This window comes from Leucopleurus acutus (assembly GCF_964270905.1).
Source record: "Leucopleurus acutus genome assembly, chromosome: 1".
Taxonomy (NCBI): domain Eukaryota; kingdom Metazoa; phylum Chordata; class Mammalia; order Artiodactyla; family Delphinidae; genus Leucopleurus; species Leucopleurus acutus.
The window spans coordinates 160,710,288-160,728,351 of record NC_139142.1 but is presented as its reverse complement, the minus strand read 5'-3'; the positions used below and the strand labels follow the sequence as shown (position 1 = coordinate 160,728,351).

At 47.7% G+C, this 18,064-nt stretch overlaps 1 protein-coding gene across 2 annotated transcripts in view; it reads left to right on the top strand.

The window, feature by feature from the left end:
- SLCO3A1 (solute carrier organic anion transporter family member 3A1) overlaps nt 1-18,064 on the top strand; it is a gene marked incomplete at both ends in the record, with an annotated part of 317,248 nt that overhangs the window by 83,073 nt on the left and 216,111 nt on the right. The window lies entirely within an intron of this gene.

Here is an 18,064-nt window from a genome sequence, read left to right as displayed (position 1 = left end):
CATGTGGAGCCTTCCCCACACCAACAAGCAGTTCTGGTGTCCAAGAAATCAACTCAATTCTGACTCTGTCTACCCGGAGATAGAATCAGATTCCACGGGTAAAGGGCTCAGTCCCACAAGACCTCCCTCCATTTGAGATGTCATTTGTACCTCTGCTTCTGACTGAAGCGTATAAATCATAGATTCCTATGACCCCCTCCTTGGTTCCATTAATTTGCTAGAATGGCTCACAGAACTCAGGAAAACCCATTTACTCAACTAGATTACCGATTTATTTTACAAGGATATTAAAGGATATGAATCAACAGCCAGATGAAGAGATACATAGGGTGAGGTCTGAACAGAGGAGCTTGGGGCCCAGCACAGTGGCACACGGAAGCATTATGGTTCCCCAACATAGGAGCTCTCTGAAAAAGGGACCAAAAAGTTGTCCTTTTGGGCTTTTATGGAGGCTTTGTTACATGGTCATAATTGACTAAATCATTTGCCAGTGGCACTGATTCAACCTCAGGCCCCTCTCCCCTACCCAGAAATGGGGGTGTGAGGGGTGGGACTGAAAGTTTCAACCCTCTAATCACGTATCACATGGTTGGTTCTCCTGGCAACCAGCCCCACCTGGGGTGGGATGAGTAGTCAACTTCATTAACATAAACCCAATTGTGATGGAAAGGACTTGTTATGAATAACAAGACACCCATTTCACCTTTGTGGAATATGTATTTCTTATAAATCATAATATCGGAATGATTATCAAAAATAATTTAAGATTTTTTTTTCTAGTTCTTTTTGTCCTTAAGGTATATCCTGTTAGGGATATATAGGGATATATATATATATTACTGTGTTTAAAAATCATTAAAATGGCTTCTCTCTGTGTGGTTAGGACTCTAATTCAATGAGCAGTTAAACTTATTCCATGTTGCTTTTGATTTTTATAGATTAATTCTTAAAATATAAGTTTTTATAATTATGTAAACTACATGGTTTCAAAGTCAAATCTGCGAAACAGGAATATTCTGAGAATTCTAACTTCTGAAACCAGTCACTTCTATCTATACCTTCCCTCACCTTCAAGGCAGCCATTTTTTTTGTTTGTTTTAGGTTTTTATTTTTCTGTATTAAAAATGTAACCAAATACACTTATATGTTAACATCTCCTTTTTCTTGAATAAAGTGTAACTAGTCTATACATTTTCTCCACCTGACTTTACTTGACAATATATGCTGTAAGTAAAGGAACGTTGCATTATATGAAGGCTTAGGATGATTAGCATTATGTAGCGGCATAGATCATTGAATTTTGAGAGCTGGTGGTAATAATAGCAAATACTCGCGTGGCGTTTACTCTGTGCTATGCGCTGTTCTAACTGCTTAACATAAATTCACTCAGTAATTCTCATCATAATCATCCTCTGGGGTATGTACTATCATTGTCCCCATTCTACAGATGAAGAAACTGAGGCACAGGGAGGTGAGTTAGGTAACTTGCCCAAAGTCTCAGAGCTGGTGGGTGGCAGATTTGAATGTGGGTGTCTGCTCTCATATACCACATTTTGCTTTAGAATTGCCGGAGTCTGTTTTTCTGGTTATTTCTGAGTGAGGAAGCTGTAACTCCTGGTCAGTTAACAGTCCAACTGCCCATGTGCCCAGCCCCTAGATTTATTACTTTTTCAAATGGTCACTAGCTTGCCTTGAGCTCCTTGTCGAGCCTAGAATTTGGTTCTAAAAACTTAGCCTGTTACTTCATGGATGCTCAGAAGACGTGAGATGCCTGGGTCAGAGATAAAGGATGTATTACTCCTGGCACAATAATCGGCGTGTTGTGACTGCTTCCTTGCCCCTGTCAGTGCCACAGGGGTGATTTGGAGGGCCGGATGGATGGATGTCTGCTCCTGAGGTGAGTTGTGTTACAGGAGACGAACACTGCATTTAGGGAATCCACTGCTTTTCTAGCAAGCAGTAATAAGCAAGCTTATTTTTTGTCTTAGGGGGAGAAGTTTTCTCCTTCATCAAGGTTGCTTGCTGAGAAATGGCTGGGTAATAAATGGCCTTGCCTTCTTCTCACAAACGGAAGATGTGTAGGAGCGTAGAAAGTCATCAGGGACTGTTTCTCTCAATACTTCTTTGTACCTGTCTTATTGGCTTTAGAATATAGAGTCAAGTGGGTACCCCATACCATTTCTTTGACAAACTACGGCTTTTTAAGACATTTGCCAATATTCCATGACATAGTAACTCCAGGTTTTGTAGTTACCAGATTCTAACTATAGTAGAAAACAAAAAAAACCAAAAATCCAGTGAGATCCCTTTTGAAGGCCACCCTGAACAAATTATCAACACTCACCACATTGCAAACCTGTGGCTTTTCTTTTTTATTTGTGACCGTTAACATTTTGAAACCAGTCAGAGGGATGAAGTTAACAAGCCTTGATCAGCTTCATTCCTACATAATAGGAGGTTTCTTTTTTATTTCCTTTTCTTTTTCCTGGTTGAATTTCTTTTCAATGTTGAGCCCAGTTTTTCTTGATTTTTATGATCTGTAAATTACTGCTCTGCCTAGGACTGTGATTATAACTTCACCTGTTCATAGTAACACATTGAGCTTTGAGTGAGAACACTCTTGGGAGGCAGCACGTTGACATCCTCAGTGAATTTCCTGATTGAGTTGCTTATATTAGGTAAGGAACATTGAGGGTCCAAGCCTTGTATGTGTAAGGGAGAGAAGGGGCCTTGTGAGTTAGAAGAGGAAAAGGCAACATAATGAAGTTTTTGCCAGTGTGTTATCAACTCTGATCCATTGAGGGAAGCTGGGAGCCTGGGGTCAGAGTCCTGGAGAGAGAATGTAAAAAACAGGTCCTGGGTTGCTGGGGGGGAAGGTGAGGCCAGTGAGGGTGAAGGCCATTCTTGCCCCACAGTAGCCCTTAACCTTCACATCAGCCCACCGCTATGAGCTACGAGGATGGATGCTAGTCAACCAGCCCGATTATTGAGTCTGCTATGTGAGATGTGGGTAAGCCTTAGCCTCTTCTCTCATGAACTTTAATGAAAGGCAGTTGACTCTGGGGGCTGAAGGAAGGGCGATTTTGGGGAGTTGCTGGTGTGGGGGAGAGCGAGAGGGCTTATCACTTCCTTCCTGGTGTTGCCGAGGGAGTGTTACACCTGACTGTGCCCAGGGCGTGTTACTGAATGGCGGTCAGTGCCTATACATAGCCTCCCTGTTAGGAGCTTTTATGCTCCTTGTTGGAAGGATCTTTTATTTAACCAGGCTCCGTGGGACCTTTCAGGACCTTCAAACTGTTTCAGGTCACAATTAGCCTTGGGAACATAAGAGGAAATAGAAAGCTAATTATTAAAGTTTTCACGGGTCTGAATGGAGAGAATAAACCCCTGTTATTTCGCAAACCACCGAGCAAGGAATGCAAGTGGGTTAGTGATTGCACTTCCAGCACTCAGTACTGCCTCCTTATTGCTTCCTAGCTCTGTGACTCAGTTTCCTCCAAGGTCCAATGGGAACAATAATGCCATTTCTCTTATTAGCGATGTTGTGATGATTATGGGAAGTGACATGAAAACGTTCCATTCCTAGCAGGTAGTAAGAGCTCAGTGTGTTACTAAGTGGAGGCCAGAATGTCAGCACAAGCCCAATCTCCCGATTTTTACATGGCTTCTAGGTTTAGGCTGTAGTAGACTTTTTTCTAAATAAGGCCTGCAGCTGCACTGTCCAGTAGGGTACCCACTAGCCACATGTGGCTATTTAAATGAATTCAAGCCAACTAAACTTGAAAATGCAATTGTTCAGTTGCACTGGTTGAATTTCAAGATGCAAGAGCCACTCATGGCTCTTGGCTCCCGTTTTAGAAAGTGTAGGGTATTGAATGTTTCTGTTCTCGCAGCAAGTTCTTTCAGACAGCTGTGGTCTGGAGGGTTTAAACCCTGAGGGATTTGATGACATTATAATGACTGTTTAATCTTGGAACTTTTTTCCTGATACCAGTTCCCTTTCTATGCCCTTTTCTACAAATAGAGAAGAATGTATGTAGTGCCGATATGGGACTGTACAGGCTATTTCAATGACTGTTGGAATAACAGAGCGCTTGCAGATAAAGTTGAGGAGGAGGGAGTTTCGCCAAGGTGAAGGCTGGGGTTGCCCTCACAGGTGGCTGAGGGCCACTGTGCCTTTCAGCCCCACAGCCCCTGCCAGTGGTCACAGAGGCTGCATTTGCCCCTTTTGCTGCAGTCCCCAAGATGTTCTCAAGTTCTCATATTCCATTCTGTTTCCCTCATAGGCACCCTGTGTCCCAATTTGAGTCCCTAAAATAAGGTCACTGTGATTATGGGACACCAAAGGCCTTTCATTCATTTGCTGAGTATAGGTAATTAATATTGTCCCCGCTCTGTTCCCGGAATCCTCGAAGAAAGAAAGGCAGTCTTGGAAGGGGCCGGAGAGTCAGGACACCTGTGTCTCCCTTTTCCTTTGGGCACCATCTCCGTGAGAAGGGTATGAGCTGAATTTCGTAACTAAATAACCAGCTGCCATCCCAGCTGATGATGTGAAAGGAAACCACCCCCTTGCCTTAAGATGTGTTTCTGCATATGAGCTCTTGAGGGCTCATTAGTGATGATGTTAATAAGGACTCCTGTGCTCTGCTGTCATCTCTCTGCCTTTCCTAGGAGCATGAAGAAAGCTCTCTCTAGGGCCTTTGGGGCGCAAAGGCCAGAGCTAGGAGCTATGACTGCTCCCTGCCCTTGGAGCAAGTAGGGTCTCTGGGGAGGCAGCCTAGTGGAAGGGGGTTTCCGAGCTGCATTGTTAAGAAGAGGAGGGAGGCTGGTAAATTTGGGGAAAGGGAAGAAGGGAAGGGGGCATTCAGGAAGAACAGATTGTGCAAAGTTTTAACTGAGACAATGAATAACTTATTAGAACAGTTCCATCACTTCCAAGTTATGCAGTGTTGGGTAAGTTACTTGACCTCGGTTTTCACATCTGTAAAATGGGAGTGGGAGTTGTAACAGTACCCACCTCGTTGGGCTGTTTTGAGGATTAGTGAGTTCATACTTGTGAGACATTCAGAGTATCACCTGGCTCAGAGTAAGCACTCAATGAAAATTAGCTGTTATCATAAATATCTTTCTCCCTCTTCCTAGTATTTTGATTATTATTAAAAGTGAAATAGGGGGCTTCCCTGGTGGCGCAGTGGTTGAGCATCCGCCTGCCGATGCAGGGGACACGGGTCCGTGCCCCGGTCCTGGAAGATCCCACATGCCGCGGAGTGGCTGGGCCCGTGAGCCATGACCGTTGAGCCTGCGCGTCTGGAGCCCGTGTTCCGCAACGGGAGAGGCCACAACAATGACAGGCCCGCATACCGCAAAAAAAAAAAAAAAAAAAAAAAATGAAATAGGCTTTGGTGTTGAATTTAGATGCCAGCTTTGCCACTGACCCTGTGCAAGCCACTGCAGCTTTCTGAGCTTAAATTTATTCATCATTAAAATGGGGAGAATACTATCTGTGTTACAGGACTTCTTGTGACATTGAAATGAAGTATTGTTTATAAATGCTAGAACATGGCCAGGAATATGGAAGGGCCTCAATAATCTTTTCTCCTGTCCCTCTCTTCCCAGCCAACTTTCCCAGTAGTCACTGGGTAACCCATTTAGTCGAAAAGTGATGGGATGAAATGGCATTTGAGGAAAATTAATCCAGCAGCTGTGTGTAGGATGGATTAGCTCATGTGCAACACTGCGGCTTAAATAGAAAAAATATGGCTTTTTAGTATCTAGGTGTTTGTGTCATAGTTACAAGATGGTTTTCTTTATGCTTACAGTGGCTTTTTCTGTGTGCCAAACTGCTCTAGATGTTTGACATATATTTACTGATTTAACCCTTAAGACAACCATAAGAAGTAGCACTATCGTTCCCATTTTACAGGTAAGGAAACTGAGGCCCAGAGAGGTTAACTTGCCCACAATCATCCAGCTAGTATGTGGTGGTGCAGGGGTTTGCACCCAGGCCCACAGACCCCAGAACCTAACCCCACAGCCTCAGGGGTTGGCAATTCTAGATTCGGTCGGGGACTGCATTTTACATTTAGCAATTTTACAATTAGGAGCCACAGAGGCGAAGACGAGAGGGTTAGTGGAGAAAGAAAGCATAGTTAGGTCACCAGTAGCTTTTAGCCTTGTCTGGAGGGGTTGGGCAAAGAGGGCAGGCTTGGAGGTTTTCTAAACTTAGGCTGTGATGCTGCTTCCCCTCCGGGCTAAACCTTGCCTGATGCCTGCCCTCCTCCCGCAAGTGCCTTGGGCATCTCGGAGGGGAGTGTGGCCCTGCGGCAGGACTCTCCACCTCCCAGCTTTGCTGGCTGCACGGTTTCCCCCACAGCTCTGCAGAGGGCCAAGCTTCCCATTCACCCCCCCTTGTTCTCTGGCTCCAGCCAGGCCTGGGGAAGGCGGCGGATGCTGGCAGCCACTGTCTGTTGCCCTCCTGCCAGCTCCGTACCTCTTGATGGAGCCTTTCGTGGACCTGCATGTGTGTGAGCTGGCAGAACCAGATGAGGTGCCAGGCTGCTGATCCTTCTCCCCGCACCCAGCGTTCTAGCCTAGACCTTGTACTCCTTCCCCTCTTGGCCTCCTCCTTCTTCCTCCATCCGTCCTACGCACCTCTGCCTGGGACGCCTTCCCTGCTGTAAAAGCGTCAGCAGCCCCAGCAACCCACAGGGTGCTGCCCCAGAGCCTTGCCACCCTGCTGCTGGTGTGTTACTCACAGCCAGCGATGACTGAGCCCTCCCCGGGGGCCAGGCATTGGTCTCAGCACAGAGAGGTCAAGTCACTTGCTCAGAGTCACACAGCTGGAGAGTAGCAGAATCAGGCCTTGAGCCTCAGGACTCTGGCTCTGGGGCCCATGTTCCAGCCCTCAGGAACTGATAGCACTTTTTATGGTCCAGGGAATTACAACAGGGTCATTCAAGAGCATCACTCTTGTACCCCTTGCCCCCCTGCAGACACCTGGACACTCACTCACATGTTCTTGTGAGCCTGCTCTGCCTTCTTGGTTGTGAGCCTGCGTCGGTGCACCTGCGGGTATTAATCACAGCTCAGGGGGCTTCTTTGGCAACCCGGAGAGCCTCCTGGGCCCAGAAGCGCCCACACCAGGGAGTGTTTCGTACTGAGTAAATCTCATTCTCTGTGGGTGACCTGGGTAAATATCCTACATCCTGACCGCTGCCTCTCGGAGTTGTTTTTGCCACTTTCTGACTGCCTGCCCCAGGCGTCTCCTGGCAGCTTGAGAACATCTGGGCAGGGCTGCTAAATGTTTATGAGGGATCCAGCCAGGGGAAGGCCCCCTTGACCTCTGGCCTTGGGCTTTGCCACCCTGCCATTTCAGGAGAGTGATTTATTGAAGGGGGGGCAGAGGTGGACGGTGGGAGGAAATTGCCCCTTTAAACTGATGGCTACTTTTGCCTGCATTAATGTGCAAGCTTCCAGCCATGCAGTTAAAGGTCGTTAGGCAGCTACAATGTGAAATTAATTCTGCAGGCCACCCCCCCCTTCCCTGCATGATTGTGGGCAAAACTGCTCCAGGGCAGAGAGAAAGCAGGCGTGTTCCACTGGTCTGGTGAGAAGATTATACTGTTCTCTTGGGAAGGGACTGAGAGCTTGCTCTCAGAGAGAGAGAGAGAGAGAGAGAGTGTGTGTGTGTGTGTGTGAGCGTGTGTGAGAGAGAGAGACGTGGAATAAGTGAGTAAGCAACCAGCTGGGACAGAACCCAGGGCCCTGAGAGTCCCTGGGAGGCAGTGGTGTCAGTGGCTACCGAGCGGATTTTCATCAGCAGGCGGCAGGATCATCCTATGAGCAGGGGAGGTGGGAGCCTCCTTCTGGCCTTGGGAAATGCTGGTACCCAACTTTGAGACTTAATTAAGTCTGAGTGTCCTTGGCCAAGTTACTTAGCTTCTCTAAGCCTCCTTTCCTCCTCTATAAAAGGAGGATGATGGAAATGAGAGGATGTGGGTACAGGTGGAGGGGTGGGTTGTTTAACTCCGTCAAAGATCTTTTCCGGGCTTCCCTGGTGGCGCAGTGGTTGAGAATCTGCCTGCCAATGCAGGGGACACGGGTTCGATCCCTGGTCTGGGAGGATCCCACATGCCGGAGCAACTAGGCCCGTGAGCCACAACTACTGAGCCTGCGCGTCTGGAGCCTGTGCTCCGCAGCAAGAGAGGCCGCGACAGTGAGAGGCCCGCGCACCACGATGAAGAGTGGCCCCCGCTCGCCTCAACTAGAGAAAGCCCTCGCACAGGAACGAAGACCCAACGCAGCCAAAATATAAATAAATAAATTTAAAGATCTTTTCCTTCCTCCTGCAGAGGTTGAACCTTTTAATTTCCAGTGGGTTTGTACTTTTTCCCACTTGGGATGTTTGTTTCTCACTCTTTCCCTTTAAAATTTTTTTCTCCCTTTTGAAGTCTAAAACGTCTTCTTCCAGTCACCTCCGTTGAGCTTGTCTCCGTGTGCGCATGACCACATCTCAGAGTGCCCGGCATCCTTTTTCCTCTCAGCCTCCCATGCTGCCTTGTGTACTATAGGCGCTCCATAAATGCTAACTGATTTCTGGGAGCCTGCAGTCCTAGAGGGAGGGCGAGTGGCTGGTGTTAGAGGGACAGCTCTTGGGCTGCAAGCAGGGTTCTGTACCCAGGGACCCAAATGTTGGCTGCCTGGGGACCACCTGCCTTTGATGCAGGTCTCACCCATCCATGACGAAAATGAGAAACACGTACGGTGTGGAGAGTTTGTGATAAGCTTAATTTATTCCACTTAGAGTCCTCTTCTTTATTCTGAGATAATGCCCTTACCTACTGTTTTGCGGTTTAAAGGTACCTAATTTTGATTGACTGTAGCTTTTCTTTTTAAAATTGTACTTGTAGGAATAAAAAGATGGTATACCTCTGTCAGGTCCCTCAGTATTTTACGTTTGAGTGGTCCATAGAGTCCAAAAGTGCAGGAACTCTTGGACCCAGCAGTGGATCTGTAGTAGACACTTATGAGCCTCCGATTCTCCATTAGATGTTATCGCACGGATCTGATGTGAAAGCACGTCTGTCCTTCGCCGAGAATTTATTTTATGTATTTTCCTGAAGCTGTGCAGGTAAAACATGACTCTTTGCAGTGCTGCCACCACACACCTGCAGGGGGCGCCACTCAGAGACTACGGTTTGAACCAAGTGCCCTAGAGTTGTGTGTCGGCGGCCCTCCCTCTTAGATTTAAAAATACTAGGCTCACTGGTTTGCCACCTTTGGTTTGACAGAACTCTTGTCCTGTTGGAAATCTTAAGCACAGGCCCCACGTCAAACAGAGCAGGGCTGCCTTGCCTGAGGGGCATGGGGCCCAGGGCCCAGCTGTTCGGCTTTCCTGCTGCCTCCCTCTCTCTCTTGCAAGTCTCCATGGACCTTCTGTCCCTGCCATCCCACGGCCCCAAAAAAACACACCGAAAACCTTGGGTCTAGTCTAATTTCCCTTTTGTTTTGTTTGTTTTTTAAAATTTTTTTTGTAAAATACACATAGCATCAAATTCACCATCTTAACCATTTTTAAGTATACAGTTCAGTATATTCACACTGTTGTGAAATCGGTCTCCAGGACATTTTCATCTTGTAAAACTGAAACTCCGTACCCATTAAACAACTCCCCATTTCCCCCTCCCCCCAGCCCCTGACAACCACTGTTCTACTTTCTGTCTCTGTGAATTTGATGTCTCTAGGGACCTCCTATCAGTGGAAATCATGTGGTATTTGTCCTTTTGTGACTGTCTTATTTCACTTAGCGTAAGGTCCTCAGGTTCACCCAGGTTATGGCATATATCAAAATTGCTTTCTTTCATGGCTGAATAATATTCTGCTGTGTGTATATACTACATTTTTGCTTATCCATCCATCCATCCATCCATCCGTCCATCGACGTGTGGGTTGCTCCCTCTTGGCTGTTGAGTAATGCTGCTATGAACATGGGTGTGCAGATCTCTTTGAGACCCTGCTTTCAATTCTTTCGGATATACACTCAGAAGTGGGATTGCTGGGACATATGGTAAGTTGATGTGTACTTTTTTTTTGAGGAACTGCCATACTGTTTTCTGTAGCAGCTGCATGATTTCCTTGTTTTATTAATGATGAAATGGAGGGCCCCCTAGGAGGCTTTAGTAGGACGTCAGAGCGCAGAATGAGAGAGGGATGAGTAGGATTGTGTTGTCTTGTCCCCACCCCCAGCCCTGCTGGGCCATGGTTCTGGCATTGCTGCCTTCCCCCTCCCAGGCCAGCTCTCGCCAGGCACCAATGGCATGGCTCTCTCCTCTTGCCTCCTTAGGCCTAAGGATTGGTGACTCTCTCCCACCATTGCTAGTCCTGGGTGGGAGTGTCCCTTGGTGGGCCCTTAGCCCTGCCCTCACCTCTGTAAATCGTCATTCATTGGGTACTCTTCAGTGGAAACCTGTGAGTGTAACTCTTTGCTACCTGCACATCCTCCCTGACCACCTGCTTATCCGCAAGGTGGCCTTGGTCACGTTGCACAACCTCACTGTGCCTCAGTTTCCCTCACCTGTGAAATGCTTCCTTAGGGTTGTTGATATATCTAAGAGGTTAGAAGAGCTGTTGGCACATAGGAAGCCCTACATAAGCATTGCTATTATTTTTGTGATTTCTGTATCCTTGTGCAAGTCCTCTCTTAAGACTCTAAAACTGGGTTAAGTCTCTAGGGCCTTTCCATTACAGAGTGAGCCCCTCGGGGTTTCAGCAGCTCCAGATTTCTGGGCTGAGGGGCAAGAAGGACAAGGCCAACAAGGGGGAGTGATATTATCCAGGAGGGTTTAAGTCCTGTCCACCAGAGAGATGAAGTGCTGGGCATGCTGGCTGCCCCAGCTTATGGCGGGCCCTCCTCCTGGTACCAGCTTAGTGAAGCAGCCAGCAGCTGCCAGGCTGGGCTCAGAGTGGCTTTGGCTTCCGTGCTCACCTGGGAGATGACCTGTCACAGGTCCTACTCTTTTTTTTTTTTTTTTTTTTTTTGTGGTATGCGGGCCTCTCACTGTTGTGGCCTCTCCCGTTGCGGAGCACAGGCTCCGGATGCGCAGGCTCAGCGGCCATGGCTCACGGGCCCAGCCGCTCCGCGGCATGTGGGATCCTCCCAGACCGGGGCACGAACCCGTGTCCCCTGCATCGGCAGGCGGACTCTCAACCACTGCGCCACCAGGGAAGCCCACAGGTCCTACTCTCGACCTTCCTTAATGAATAGAAATTGATAAGAGGCCAGATAAGAAATTCAGGCAGGACTTTACTGGGGCCCCTGCTGCAGCAGGGGGAATATAAATGAGTAACAGGTTCCCTTGCTCACTCCCCAAGGTGGAGGCGAGCTGGTTCTTTATATGGGGTGAGGGTAGGGGTGTGTCCAGGGGTTGGGCTGGAGGGGTGACTTAGGTGGAATGCCCACCCCTTTGGTGCTGTTGAGTGGAGGGGGCATGCGCAGTACCCTGGCTTTTGCTCCCAACACCCTGTTTTTGCTGCTGGCTCTTAGAAGTGGCAGTTGGGTTTTTGGTCTTCTTGTATCTTGTTGTGCATAATTTGCCCCAACTGTGCATGCATGCAGTTCTTTTTAGTCCCTTATAGTTTCTTTGTATCTTGCTGCTCCAGGAGATGTATGTCCAGGTGCAAGCACTGCAGCAAAGGGTCCCAGGGCCCAGGTTTTAGGTCCCAGCCTGTCTCACTACCAGGTCCCTTTGGAGCCTTGTCACTGTGCTCGGCCCTTGGCAAGCAGATAGGACACAGTGAATTCGTGGAGGGTGTGGATCTCTGACGTGGGGGATTCCGTGATGGCTCCCTCTTTACCCACTAGGCGCCCTTTGGGAGGGAGTCCACCTTGACATCTGAACACTCCAGTCACTTGTGAAGGACTGTGGGGGATGAGGGGGCTGTCCTGCCAAGCAGAACTGATGCTGGGCATCCTGAGGTGAGGCAGGAGCACGTACACACACTCGTACCTGTGTGTGCAAAGAAACATCACACTGGCCTGAAACTTTCTGTATTCGCATTTTAATCATTCACATTTTAAAATCTCCTCCCTACGTTCGTATTTTAATCACTGTCCAATATTTTCTGTTATAGAAAGTGCTCAGGCCCTAATTGAACTGTCGTTGGACAATTTATGTTCTGCTATGGACTCTAAGTATTTTCTCTATGGCTGGCACTGGGAACAAAAGAGATAGGACCCTGGCCTCATGGAGGTGAAGAGCCAACCGTGAATGAATGCATAAATAGGCAAACAGTAATTACAAGCTGTAAGGAATGCTATGGAAGGGTAGCGCTAGCACTGCAGGCAGCGGGAAGAGTGTGTGCAAAGGCCCTGAGGCAGAAGAGAGACATTACTGGATAGGAGGAACCAAGATAAAACACATGTGGCAGAGTGAGTGGGAGGGAGATGGAGAGCTGAAGCTGAGAGGTGGTCCTGCGGGGCCCTGTAGGCCACAGTAAGGCGTTAAAGTGTTTTTCTCAATGTGATAGGAATCCATTTTCAGGGTTTAGATAGGAGTGATGGAATCTGGTGATGTTTTGCTGCTGGGTGAATGGGTGATGGGTAGTAGTTAGGAGACTGTTGTAGCAGTTGGGGTAAAAGGTCATCGCAGCCTGGATTATAGTCGGGGCAGTGATGAACTCGGAGTTGACAGAGGTTTTTTTTTTTTTTTAATGAAGTATAGTAGATTTACAATGTTGTGTTAGTTTCAGGTGTACAGCAAAGTGATTTGGAGATATATATATATGTGTGTGTGTGTGTGTGTATGTTTTTTCCATTATCGGTTATTACCAAATATTGAACATAGTTTCCTGTGCTATACAGTATGCCCTTGTTGTTTACCTGTTTTATATATAGTAGTGTGTATCTGTTAATCTCAAACTCATAATTTATCCCACTCCTTTCCCCTTTGGTAAACCATAAGTTTGTTTTCTATGTCTGTGAGTCTGTTTCTGTTTTGTAAATAAGTTCATTTGTATCTTTTTTTTGGGGGGGGGGTAGGAGTTTATTAATTAATTTTTTTTTGCTGTGTTGGGTCTTCGTTTCTGTGCGAGGGCTTTCTCTAGTTGGGGCAAGCGGGGGCCACTCTTCATCCCGGTGCGCGGACCTCTCACTATCACGGCCTTTCTTGTTGCGGAGCACAGGCTACAGACGCACAGGCTCAGTAGTTGTGGCTCACGGGCCTAGTTGCTCTGCAGCATGTGGGATCCTCCCAGACCAGGGCTCGAGCCCGTGTCCCCTGAATTAGCAGGCAGATTCTCAACCACTGCGCCACCAGGGAAGCCCCATTTGTATCATTTTTTTAGATTCCACATATAAGTGATGTCATATGATATTTGTCTCTGTCGGTCTGACTTACTTCACTTAGTATGATGATCTCTAGGTCCGTGACAGAGATTTTTGAGGTTGAGTTGATAGGAATTCCTGATGGATTGTGGTGGGGAGGGAAAAGGCTTGCAGAGAAAGAGATAACTCCAGGATAACTGCGAGAGTTTCGGGCTTCCTCAAACACCTCATCCCTTTCCCCTGTTATTTTGGTTGAGAATCATCTAACATTTTCTTTGAACATTTAAATATCCCTTGGTGATGGCAGAGTCAAGTGTCAGGCATTGCTGTGCACTACCTGACGATCATGGGTTCAGTGTGGACCTCTTTCTCTAGATGCAAGTCCCCAGGTCACCTTGGGGATTTTTGTCATTCTAGAACTGAGAAGACTTCAAGATCGCCAGTTTAGCGTCTTCTATACAAAGTTAAGCAACTTGTCTCGTGTCACACAGCTAGTCAGTCTACATTCTTGCCAAAGGTATCAGCCCTGGGCAATTGACAGGACCCCGGTTACATCCCTGCCTGGTGGTTTCCAGATACCCTTGGCTCTGGGCAGTGCCACAGCACCATTGAGGAACTCTCAAGGCCGTGGTGGACAGAAATACCTTTCGGGATTCATGGCTAATGAGAGAGACTCGAAAGTCACTGGTGCTGGTGACTCAGTAAGACACGTTCATCTCTACCAAGGTCTAAGGGAAAGGAGCCTTTGATGTGTTTACACGTGAAAACTTCAAGGCACGATTGGCCCTCTCCAGGGGCCAAACAAGGCCTATATCAGAGTCTACACTTTCCCCTCTGCTGTCTTCCTCGAATGAGGAAGCTTCCCTCATTATATTAAAATAGTAACTTAGGAAATAAAAGTATCCTCGACCTGGTAGACCTATTAAAGAGCAAAGTCATGTAAGGAACTTTTTTAAAAAAGAATGCAAAGACAGTGAGTGGCCTGCATTTACATGGACAGAGAAAGGAGGACACGTTATGTGGACCCCAAGCCCCTTTGCTGCAGAATAACCTTTCAACTCGGCCTGAGATGAAAAAGCAAAGGTACAAATTCACCAATACTGTGAAGAACTGAGATATCGAATCACTTTGCTGTACAAAAGAAATTAATGCAACATTGTAAATCAACTATAAGTCAATAAAATAAATAAAAACTGAGATATCATCAGAAGACCCTCACAGAGGGAATGGTCCAGTCAATTATGATATATGAAAATGACAGAATATTTTGCAACTATTGAAGATCATGATCGGAAGACTATTCTGTTACATTCGAATGCATATGATAGAGGACCAAGTGAAAAACTGATTCTGAAACTGCAGTATAGTTTGGGTATACAGTGCATTTAAGGAAAAGGACTTAAAAGAATTATACTATTTTCCCCCCACATGTCTCTAATGTAGTTTTTTTACATTAAAAAGAGAGAATGCAAACAGGACCCATTTTTCCCAGTTTAGTTTTAATGCTTAAGGCCGAAAAGAGAAAGCCAATGACCTGAGTCATCAAAATTACCCTCCAAGGGAGGACGGGTAAGCATCCTTTGGGGAACATTTGGCAGTCGGTGGAAACTTGGCCACCGTGGAGTGGCAAAGGTGGGGGATGACTGGTGACTTCAGGGCGGGATCTGCCAGTGGGCGTCCATGGAGTGTCCCCAGTGCCGTACCCCAGTATAGCAGCACAAAGGAAGCTCGCCATTGGGCCCCTGAGTGATGGGGTGACCACAGGATGTGCTGCTGGGGTAGGCGCTGCGCGTGTTGGCCTTTGGTCCTGTGCATTTCCTCTTTGGACTTTGGGTGGGGCTGTGGAGGACAGAAGGACAGGGCACAGGAAGCTTGGTTCTTAGAAATAGCCACACTTGGCCTTTCCGGGACCTTCCTTCTGGCGCATGTCCAAGGATAAGACCCCTCCTTTCCAAGGCTGGCTGTTTCAGAATGCCCTGTGGCAGAAAGCACTGCTTGCTCTGAGTAGGAACATCTTGTCTTTAACCTGGAAATCCAATTTGTACGCAGGCCTTTCTGTGAACACTTGAGGATTCTCGGGCCTGGCTTCTCCTGAATGCGTTTCCATGGCCTCAGTCTGGTTGCCGCAGGCCAAGTTAGCATCTTCCAGCCTCTAGCCCATGGGGAGCCATGTTGCCTGGATCCCGTATGTCTCTTCTTCTCTGCTCTGGAACTGTTTGTGGTGGCCCTTTGGGGACCTCTCGAACACTCATGGGCCTCACGCTAGGAGGCTGGTTATTCTGAGCAGGAAGCAGACTCTGTATAAAGAGCCCCTTATCTTCTGCACCAGAGGCCAGCAGAGCTCCTTCAGCCTTTAGTAATTCTGTTGGTTGGTTGGTTGGTTAATCCACTTCAATGTTTGTTAAAAATATGAGTTAGTTCCCGACATTAAACCTGGATTTGCGCTTCTCTTGGGGCAATAATGGCTGAGCCAAAGTTGGCTGCTCTGTTCCCACCCAACCTGCTTTCCTCATGTGTGCCCCGCGCCTGACCCTGTAGGCAGGTGACTTTGGGACCCTCGATCTATATGCTGCAGAGTGCTGTCCTTGGGGCTACTCCTCTTTGCCCCCTGCACAGGTGACAGGAAGGGGTTGCAGCCCAGTCGGCAGTGGCTTTCCAGTTCCACTAGCTGTTCCCGCAGGGCCGTGGGAGCAGAATCAGAACTCAGACGGCAGGTAGACTGCTGCGTGGAGATGACATAGTCATTGACTGCTGCCTTGCTGGCTCTGTGTTCCACACCCTCCATCAAGCTTGGGCCAACAAGTGGGTGCGAGGCCCTGGCCTCCAATGATACCTGCCCATGGCTCCCATGTCACCCTGCTAATCAGTGCCCTCCTCTGGGAAGCTTGTTCTGCTCCTGCTTGGCATGAGAAAGTCATGACCAGCCCTCTGCTGTGGGCCCAAATCATGCCCACACCACATTCCTGCGGATAAACTTAGGACCCTGCAGAGGCGCCAGCGTGCACATGGCCCCATGGGATGGGAAGCAGGGGTGGGAGTCGCGGGTGGGGGGAAGGTTCCCCTTCCCAGCCCCAGTATTCTCCTGGGTGCTCACTGGGAAGGGTCAAAGGTAGACATGTAGGAAACGTGCATCCTTGTACTTTGGGTTATGGCTGATGAGACAGGGAGTTTCTCCCCAAGATTGGAAAGCCTTCACACAGCATTGGGAATTATAGCAGGAATGTCCTGGATGAGCTGTACTGATACCCGGTGCTCGTGGACAAGAGGGCTGGGGTTTCCCTGACAACAGATGGCATTCTAAGGAGTAGGAGAGGCGTGGCGAAGGGGATGCATAGTCCGTCAGGACGTGTGTAAGGTTGAAGGTCAAGGTTAGACTTACGGGGTCCTGTATTGCAACTAAATGCCCCCAAAGAGATTCTGGGTGACCTGTGCTCAGCCTCTGTGTCAAGGGTCTCAGAGACCGAGGAGCATCCCACACCCTCATTTCCGTAACCAAAGAGATGGGCCGTCCCTAAATGAATCAATTAATAATCAAAGAGATGGGCCGTCCCTAAATGAATCAATTAATAATCAAAGAGATGGGCCGTCCCTAAATGAATCAATTAATAATCAAAGAGATGGGCCGTCCCTAAATGAATCAATTAATAATCAAAGAGATGGGCCGTCCCTAAATGAATCAATTAATAATCAAAGAGATGGGCCGTCCCTAAATGAATCAATTAATAATCAAAGAGATGGGCCGTCCCTAAATGAATCAATTAATAATCAAAGAGATGGGCCGTCCCTAAATGAATCAATTAATAATCAAAGAGATGGGCCGTCCCTAAATGAATCAATTAATAATCAAAGAGATGGGCCGTCCCTAAATGAATCAATTAGTAATCAAAGAGATGGGCCGTCCCTAAATGAATCAGTTAATAGTCAAAGAGATGGGCCGTCCCTAAATGAATCAATTAGTAATCAAAGAGATGGGCCGTCCCTAAATGAATCAATTCTTTGGAAAAGCCTTCTTGGCTTCTTGCTTCCATCATCCTTTGTGGGAATCGTTCCCGCTGTTTTTAACCCTGGTGTAAACTTCCCTGCCCTCTGGCAGATGTCATCATGGTCCTTAAACCTCTTTACAGAGTTCTCATCATGCGTCATTGAGTGCTTACCCTCTGCACGCTGTGTCTGGGTGTGGACACGGTGGTCGCTGTTGGAGACAGGGGTATTGCAAATATCACAAAAGGCTGGGGAGGCAGACACTTCTGAACACAGGTAACTCTGATGCACCCACAGATAAGCTCGGAAGGAGGGTGGCCCTTGGGGAAGCATGTGGACAACAGGACCGCACTGCCTGGGTTCCATCCCGGCTCTGCCGTTTCCTGGCTGTGACCTGGTACCGGTTTCCTCCCCTGTAAGCAGAGATAAGAGTAGTACCCACCTCAGAGAGTTGTTGTGAGGATTAAAAGAGTAACTCTAGGAGAAGTGCCCAAACAGTGGGTGGGAGTTGGGAAGCCCCATAAATGTGTTGGTGGTTGTCGTGGTTACAGAAGTCACCCTGTGATGGAGAGAGAAAAGCCACACTGCAGAAATGGAGAGAAGGGAAAATTAGTTCTGACTAGGGGGCTTTTAGGAGGGCTGGAAATTGAAGATGCCCTTGAGAAAGAAGGTTGTAACAGGCACGGGAAGCAGCTGGACCACAGTCAGGGAAGCCTGAAGGCGCAGGGGCTGCATACTTGGGTAACGTGGAGCCCCCTCTGT